Below are 8533 nucleotides of genomic sequence, written 5' to 3' on the forward strand. Positions count from 1 at the left end.
ATAAGTTGTTTTTTAATAAATAACGAAACGAAATTTTTTTGTTTATATAGTTATGCAGCCCTGGATCAAAATTCAATTTTTAAAAAATGGTTTTTTGGAAAAATAAAAACGCAGTTTTATTTCCATCGTTTTTCGGCTGGGAGATATGCGTGTCCAAACTTGACAAATTTGAACAAAAAACTTTTTTTTCAAAACTGAGAAATTCAAATGTGCAATTCAAATTCTTACTGTAAGAAAGCGGTATTATATTTTGTTATTTTGTTTTTTCCATTACTGAAAATGAAGTTTATTTATTCTTTTGGTGTATTTTTTTTAAATTATGTTTTAAATGAAAAAAATTATGATTAAAAAAAAAATAAACTAACCTCTGTTTTTTGCTAGTGTAATTTTCAAATTCGTTTAAATTTTACAGTACTGCAATAAAGCAGATTCCTTTCTTATCAAGAATCCGAGTTCAAACCCAAGAGCACTTTGCGCATTTTTTAAAGAAATTGGTTTTAAAAATTTCATTTTGATTTTAATTAAGCACAAAAACATATACTTACTGTTTATTATTTGCTCAATGAATAAAAAGCGGATTTAGTTCTAACAAGGACTTTGAAATCTTTAAGGCTCTCAAGAAAAGCAAAAACTCCATATAAAATGACTAAGAAATTTTCTTGAGTCAAATTTCCTTAAGGCAGTACGCAGTTCTTAAGAAATTTGCTACGCTTTCTACTACGGTTTTCTAAAGTTTTTTGTGAAAAAAGAGCACAAGGCAACCCAGGTTTGCAACAGAAATATCAGCCGTGCTCCCATTTTCAGAATCGCAAATATTTTGCGTTTTACTTTTCAAATCGCAAAATTAATAGTAATAATAATAATAGATTGGCGCTTACGCATATGTTAGTGTTTGGCTGAGCTTGTCCTCCGACTTGTAGCGTGCGCCTTGATGTTGTCACACAAAGCGGAGGGACCTACAGTTTTACGCCGACTCCGAACGACGATTTTATTTTTATGAGAAGCTGGCAGAAATACACTCGGAGGTTTGCCATTGACTACCGAGGGACGACCGATGTTAAGAAAAAACCTTTTTCTATATTTTTTGCGATGAGTGAAAGCCCGCACTGCTTACCACTACACCACAGCGGCCGACAATCCAATCGCAAAATTACGTGCTCCAATATTCGCCAATCGGAAAATTTTTGCGGTTTTAAATCGGTTCCCGATGAGACGGTGGAATGAAAAGTAAATGGCAAAATTAACATAAATAACAAGCTAGCTTAGTTTAAATTTATTTTTGATTGTGCCCATTATATTTTGCGATATTTTTGGCATCCTAAAATTAACTTTTTATGTTGATTTTATTTGTTTAATTCACTATTTATTATACACATCCCCGTTTTGGGCAACGAAAATTTATCGAAGCAACGAAGATTTACGATTTGGTGCGGACGATACATGTCCGATAATTGTTGCATACGTTCAAGGGATGGCTTTTAAGAATGCTGGAAACGATGTGGAAAATGGAACTTATCGATAACAAAAAGTTGCGAATTCAGGAGCATCCAAAAATTAAATCGTACGATTTTTACAAAAACGCAAATCGCAAAAGTAAGTGGAAATGGGAGCACGGCTGTATATGCCCGTTCCATTATTTCTTGAGGAAAGAGTGAGGCAACAGGCTATGAAGTATCAAAAATGTCAAAATTCTTGGACACACACGAAATAATGACAATTCTTTCTTGACCGTTTTCTTGAGAGCTGCATACAGGGTATTAGGGAGAAGCGGATTTAGTTCGAACAAGGACTTTAAAAACTTTAAAGAGATCTATAGTAGGAAAACGGGTAGCGCTGACAATTTAGGATACCTTTTTAATAGACTGCTAGTTTCATTAGACCCTCTGATTACTAGCTCGCACTTGTTGCAAGTGCTCACCAACCGTAGATCTTTCTTTGCTGAAGCAATGGAGTTAGTAGAACTTGAAGCGAATTATTTTAGTTTAACGGGGCTTGGATGGGATTAAGATTCCGACTGTGAGGAGTACGTGTAACAGTTTTCATTATATGGTGCTTATCATAACTATAAGACACCCACATATTGACAAGTTAGGATTATTTTTTTATTATCTGTCAGCCGCTGTGGTGTAGTGGTAAGCAATGCGCGCTTCCACTCCGCAACGCCTGGGTTCAAGCCCTGGTCAAAGCAACATCGCAAAAAAATATAGAAAAAAGGTTTTTTCTTAACAGCGGTCGTCCCTCGGCAGGCAATGGCAAACCTCCGAGTGTATTTCTGCCATGAAAAACAGCTTGTCATAAAAATACAATCGCCGTTCGGAGTCGGCGTAAAACTGCAGGTCCTTCCGCTTTGTGTAACAACATCAAGGCGCACGCCACAAATCGGAGGAGAAGCTCGGCCAAACACTAACATATGTGTAAGCGCCAATCTATTATTATTATTAATTTTAATTATTTTTTTTACAAAAATATAGTTTATTTCTTAACAAAAATCGAACAAATCTAAGTTTCAAACTTCGTACAAATATCGATGTTTTTAATTGGATATTTAAAAAGGATTTAGAGTGCAAGTTTGAAGTAGCTTGGACATACCGTTTATTTTTGGCAAGTTTTTTGGTGAAGGTGTCGCTCATTTTCTCCATATAAAAAAATCGTCGAACAGACTTCGTATGTTCATACTACGTAAATCTTAGCTACTTCAAACTTGCACTTTAATGTACTACAATTAAATGGGTTACAAAACTGCGTGCTCAAAATCCTTTTAAAAGTGCTTATCGTAACTATAAGACACCCACATATTCAAAAGTTTTGACTACTTATTTTATTAACCGACCTCAAAAAAAGGAGGAGGTTATCAGTTCGTCGGACTTTTTTTTATGTATGTTAACTTTGGACTACGTTAACCGATTTCGATATCTATTTTTTCATCGGAAAGGGTGGTCCCATACTAATTTTGTTTAGATTCGATAATTGGAACGTGAAGAAATTAACAATGATCTTAAATTTTTATATGTGAATTGAAGTTGGTTTTGTTTTTTGTTTAAAAATTACTTGTTTTTATTTTATTGTGATTAGTTTTTTTTTATAAAAATATAGCTGATTTTTTAATTAATTAGTGCTTTGAATTAGATACATTACTTTCTTCTCGATATTTTGTATGCTTAATTTGTTAATCTCTTTAAATTTAAAACATAGGAGGAATATTCATAGTCGAATCAAAGACGAAACTAACAATAATTTTGACTTTTTTGATAAATTTTTCTAAAAAAGTGTTTTCAAAGAGCTGACATTATTTTTACTTTCAACTTTTGTTTTGACCATGTATTTATCCTTTTATGTTTTACATTGAAACGTAAATTTTTGTATCTAGTATTTCCTATCTTTTACTATCTAATTGATCTCTATATAAATGACTTCACCTGTTCCATGTTCTTTCCTAGTAATTACAACAAATACACACTTTGTTACTGTTGTTACATTTTATCGTTTTTTAACTTAGTTTTAAGTATTGCGAATTCATTGATTAAGCCATCCTCAAATCGATAGGACTCGTTCTTCCTGATTATATTGTAACCTAAACTTACATATTTTTAATAAAATTAGCTGGGGAAATACTAAACAATTCGCCACTAATGCGTTAAAATATGGTCATCTATGTTTTAAGTCAAAAACGTAAATGGGTTAAATTATTCATAATTTGCACAATAATAAAATCAAATTAACTTAACATAAGATTTTACAAAAAACTGGGTCACCAATGGGTTAATGCATGATCAATAATGGGTTAAGGCTCTAAAAATTTACTCTTCAAAAGTAGTTCAAGCGAGTCTAATGGAAAGAAAATGATTTCAGAATTTTGAGCACCCGCTTATATGGCGGCCCCAGTGTGGGTGTGTACGATTTTAACTTATTTTCGAAGAAATGTGTTTTCAATTTGAAATTAAATTTGTTTGAATGATTGTTAGAAATGTACGTTTACATACCTTTGGCTATAGCTGAGTTTGCAGTGGTGCTTGCTGTTACTGGGTAGATTCTAGACGGTCCCAAGATGTTAAAATGTTAACATAAATTTATGTTTTGTATTAAGTTAGGTTAGGTTAGAGTGGCTGCCCCGTTGTGATACCACTGGCCGAAGCCATTTGTTTCTTTCCCTCCCTTAGTAGTTGAACCACCGAGTGCGTTTTATATAGCACAAAAAGTAGAGAACGTTCGCCGAGTTCAAATCGGCTAAACAATCTACAAAGTACTTGTTGAAGAATTGGTTGCGCATTTTGGCCAGCACGGGACAATGGCAGAGATAGTGTTCGATGGTCTCCACCTCCACCTCCTCCTCGTCTCTGCAACTGCGACAGAAATCGTTGGTGAGGTATCATAACCTCTTTCCGTGTGTGCCCATCAGGCATTGTCCGGTGATTACCCCGACTACTAATCTGAGAGAGGAGCGGTCCAGCCGGGTGAGAGCTATGGATCGCTTTACATCAATCTTTGGCCATATTTGCCTGGTAATATGACAGGTGGTTTCCACAGCCCATCTCATACTTACCTCCTCAACGATTTTCGCCTTTAGTCTGTGTTTGCAGGAGGTTAGAGGTATCCCCGCATTCCGAGCAGAATTGACTACAGATATTTCCGTCCCCCTCCTTGCCAGCTCGTCGGCTAGGCAGTTGCCAGGGATGTCCCTGTGTCCCGGGACCCATACAACAGTCAAGGAGCGTTTTGATGCCAGCAGGTTGAGAGTCTTCCTGCATTCGATGGCTACTTTGGACGTTGCTTCGTTAGAATTGAGAGATTTGATAGCAGCCTGGCTGTCAGAATAGATAGAGATAGGGCGTCCTGGAGGGGCGGAGGTTATAAGCCACCGATCCGCCTCCATTATGGCGTTTGTTTTGTATCACCAAACGAACGAAAAAGCCGTCAAACACATATCTATGTAAAGTAAACAAGCCCCCGCCGCATCCCTTTTTCGATAGTCCCGAACTGGTTCTAAATTCGACAGACCAGATCATTTTGCGTCCCTTTTTTGACAGTTTCGAACCAGTTCTAAATTCGTCACCTTAGATATAGATTTATAAAAGTGAAATAAAATAGTTTTTTAAAATTTCCACATTTTCGCTGATTGGGATCTAGTTAGAATTGGACTGGTTCGTTTTTGACAATAAAGATCTAGTACGGAACTAGAAATTTGATTCACCTGTCCGCGGTTTCCCTGCAGGGTAATAAAATAAGGTTTGCACCGCGACCTAGTGGTCTATTGTGCCCTTTATATGGCGCCTATTATATAATTAACTAGACTGTAATAAAAATTATTAAACATTAAACTACCGAATAGAAAATAATCAAAACTGTGAAAGAAAGTATAGATACGAGCGTTATACTACATACCCTGTGGGGGAAATCTCTAGTTCTGAACTGGTGCGCTTCTAGTACATTTAGATCCACAACTGGTTCGTGATAAATCTCTTTTGCATGCAAACAACTGGCGAATTTAACATGGCGATGTCCTAGGAACTTTCAATTGCCCCCCGCTGCATCCCATTTTCGATAGTTCCGAACTACTCCTAAGTCCCTATAATTCCGCACCAGTTCTAAAATCGACAGACTTAAGAAAATAGCGTAATGTTTTTCCATCCTTTTGGTTCCTCCGTGTGTGCGATTTTAGAATCCAGATGATCCCAAGATGTTAAAATGTTACCACAAATTTTTGTTTTGTATTACCATGCTATGAAAAGCCCCTGAGAAGTGCAGAATGGAAGAGTATTTAAACAAAAAATCCGCCAAACACATATCTATGTAAAGTAAACAAGCCTCCCTTTGCCGATAGTTCAGAACTAGTTCTAAATTCGACATATAAGATTTAGTTCGTTCTGCATTCATTTTTATATAGTTTCGAACCAGTTCTAATATTGTCACCTTCGCTTTGGATTTATAATGAAAAAAGTGAAATAAAATAGTTTTTTAAAAGTATCCCATTTCGTTGATTTTGGACTGGTGGGGGTTTAGTTACTATAGGACTGGTTCGTTTTTGGCGATAAGATGCTGGGACGCAACTAAAAAAAATATTCACTAGTTCACGGTTTCCCTGCAGGGGTATTTAAAAACTTCCGTTAAAGTATGTATGTATGTAAATTTGTTGTGTACCGTTAAGTCATATGTACATACCCAGTGGGAATTAGGAGCACGTAATAATACCTTATTAGCAACTTACTCTTCACCTGGCAGTCATTACCATTTCCCTGCCGAACGTCCCTTACTTTTACAAAGGCATGGCCGCCTTATGTAAGTTGGAATTTAGAATGTACATTTGGTATCAGACATACTTCTGAGCCGCTTTACAAAGTAAGTTACGTGTAATGCAGAGCAGTCGCTCGGAGTAGTTCGGTGCTTGGAAATAACTTCGGCTGCACGTTATTTTGCAACTGACAACGTAATGTGTCTTCGGAGGTGTTCATTTTGCCCTTTACTAGTAGATGACATTGGCCATGATGACAATTTTGGTACTAAAAACTGAAAGAAAACATGGCTTACCTCGCAAGGTGCTTGCCTATTTTCCCAGTGGGTAGTATGTATGCACATATACACAAGACACATAGACATGTACATATGTATGTATATTCCGGTTAGATAAATACTTCGATGGATATTATAATACTTTCATTCGATATATGTATGTATTTATGTACATATTACTTGTACGATGTAATAATTGTTTGATATTACTTACCTGAAATTTGGCTCTCATTAACAAAAAATTCTGAAAAAAAGTATGTCCGACTTAACCAAATTCATTGATGTTTATTTCTAAGGGTCAGTTCTTCAGTGCACGGCCGTGGTTTAAATTAAGTTTAAACGCCCGATCTGGCTGGTTTAAACTAAGATCAGCCAGCTGTTCAATTTAAACTCAGTTTAAACTGGCAAGGAAAAACTGGCCGTATGTGACTGCAAGTACCAATTTTTTTCCATTTGAATGGCGCAAAACGTGTTAACATTTGTGTATCTCTCAGATACTTTTCCAAAACAGTTTGAACAAGCAGAACTGCGACAACACCACAGTCCCAATTACCAGCTGTCATTTTTATTCCAGCAGGTAACTGTTGCTATCTCTTTCACACCACCATCTTTCTTTCGTGACTATTTTATAAATATCTCATACTGGTGCTATGTATCTCAGGATTCCAGCAAAAAGAGTGTATCCACAAGTGTGCAAACTGTTTTGTTGATTGAAAAGTTTTACGGGTAACAAGCGGCGGAAAATCTAGCCGGAGCGCAACGAAGAACGACTTCGAGCTGACGCAGAATTGAGCAGAGGCAAGAAAATCTCAGTTGTTTCGGGAAATTGAAAGCGGTCGCTTGTGTTCAGTCGCAAAGTGTACGGTTTTTGTGCGAAAGAAAGGTTTTGATACGACGACGAAGCCGAGTTTTAACTGGCACGTAGACGAAGACGACGACGGCGGTGGTAAACGGAGGGCAAGCGCCTGGCGTATGTGAGAAGCGGTGTCAAAGAAGACTAAAAATATAAATAACAATAAAACGAAAGGAAGGTGATGTAGAGGAGGAAATAAGAAGAGTCGTAGTGGACGGACACAGCCTCTTTTAACGCACGCGTGTGTATATGTGTATGACGGTCGCGGCGGTTTGTATGCGTCCAAACACTTTTTTCCGCTTTAGTTCAATCTCTCATTTCGTTGCTTAATTTGATTTTCTGCTGAAGATTTCTTTACGGAAATTGTAATTATATGAAAATTGTCGTCATAAGCTTGCTATACGCACAGTTTGAAGAAAAATACGAAGCCATTGTGTGTGCGTCTGTCCTCAGGATATATGTACATACTTGTTGTTTTTGTGCTCGGCAGACCCCCATACCTACTCCGTCAACAGCTTTGGCTAGCACCAGCTGGAGGTGAATTTTTTGTGTATAATTGAATGAGTGTTCTAATTAAGGATTTCGTGAGAGGAAAAATTTCTCACAACAAAAGTTGAGTCAAAAATCACAATAATAATTTGTGTCAAAAGTGCAACAAAAAAATAAGAAAATGCAAACTTAAAATAATCGCGGTTGCAAAGATGCGATAAGTGAAAAGTGTGAACAAGAAGTGTGTGAGTAAGAGTGAAAATAAAGAAAATATCAAAAAGATAAAATTCAGCACTGGGAGAAATGATTTCATCCCAAGCAAACATACGAAGCTGCAGTACCTTATCATGAAAAGATCCTGATCAGTTTCTTGAATGTTTTTTTTGAAGCAGACCTTGAAAAAGTGAGTCTTCAACCGTTATACCAGTACTTTCTAATTAATTTCGAGCTCTGCGCCAAGATACATACATATATATGCAGCAAAAATTATAGGAAACGCGTCTGTGAACAATAATTGGCATACCAATGAGTGGCGACAGAAAACAAAAAACGTGAAATTTTCGTATACATTTGCGCTAATAAAAAAATTTAATATTTCTACTTTACATTTCACAAAAGATAAATGTATGCTTCATATATTTTCGCTTCCTAAATTCGTAAAAATGTTTGTTTATATTCTACCAAAAT

At 36.4% G+C, this 8533-nt stretch overlaps 1 long non-coding RNA gene across 1 annotated transcript; it reads left to right on the forward strand.

The window, feature by feature from the left end:
- Positions 1-6850: 6850 nt before the first annotated feature.
- LOC118736619 lies at positions 6851-8020 on the forward strand. Its single transcript, XR_004992740.1, has 2 exons — positions 6851-7631; positions 7706-8020. It is a non-coding gene; the product is annotated as an uncharacterized LOC118736619 (long non-coding RNA).
- The last annotated feature ends 513 nt before the right edge of the window (positions 8021-8533 follow it).

The sequence above is a fragment of the Rhagoletis pomonella genome, unplaced genomic scaffold (assembly GCF_013731165.1).
Source record: "Rhagoletis pomonella isolate Grant_MI unplaced genomic scaffold, Rhpom_1.0 Rhpom_scaffold_00003, whole genome shotgun sequence".
NCBI lineage: Eukaryota > Metazoa > Arthropoda > Insecta > Diptera > Tephritidae > Rhagoletis > Rhagoletis pomonella.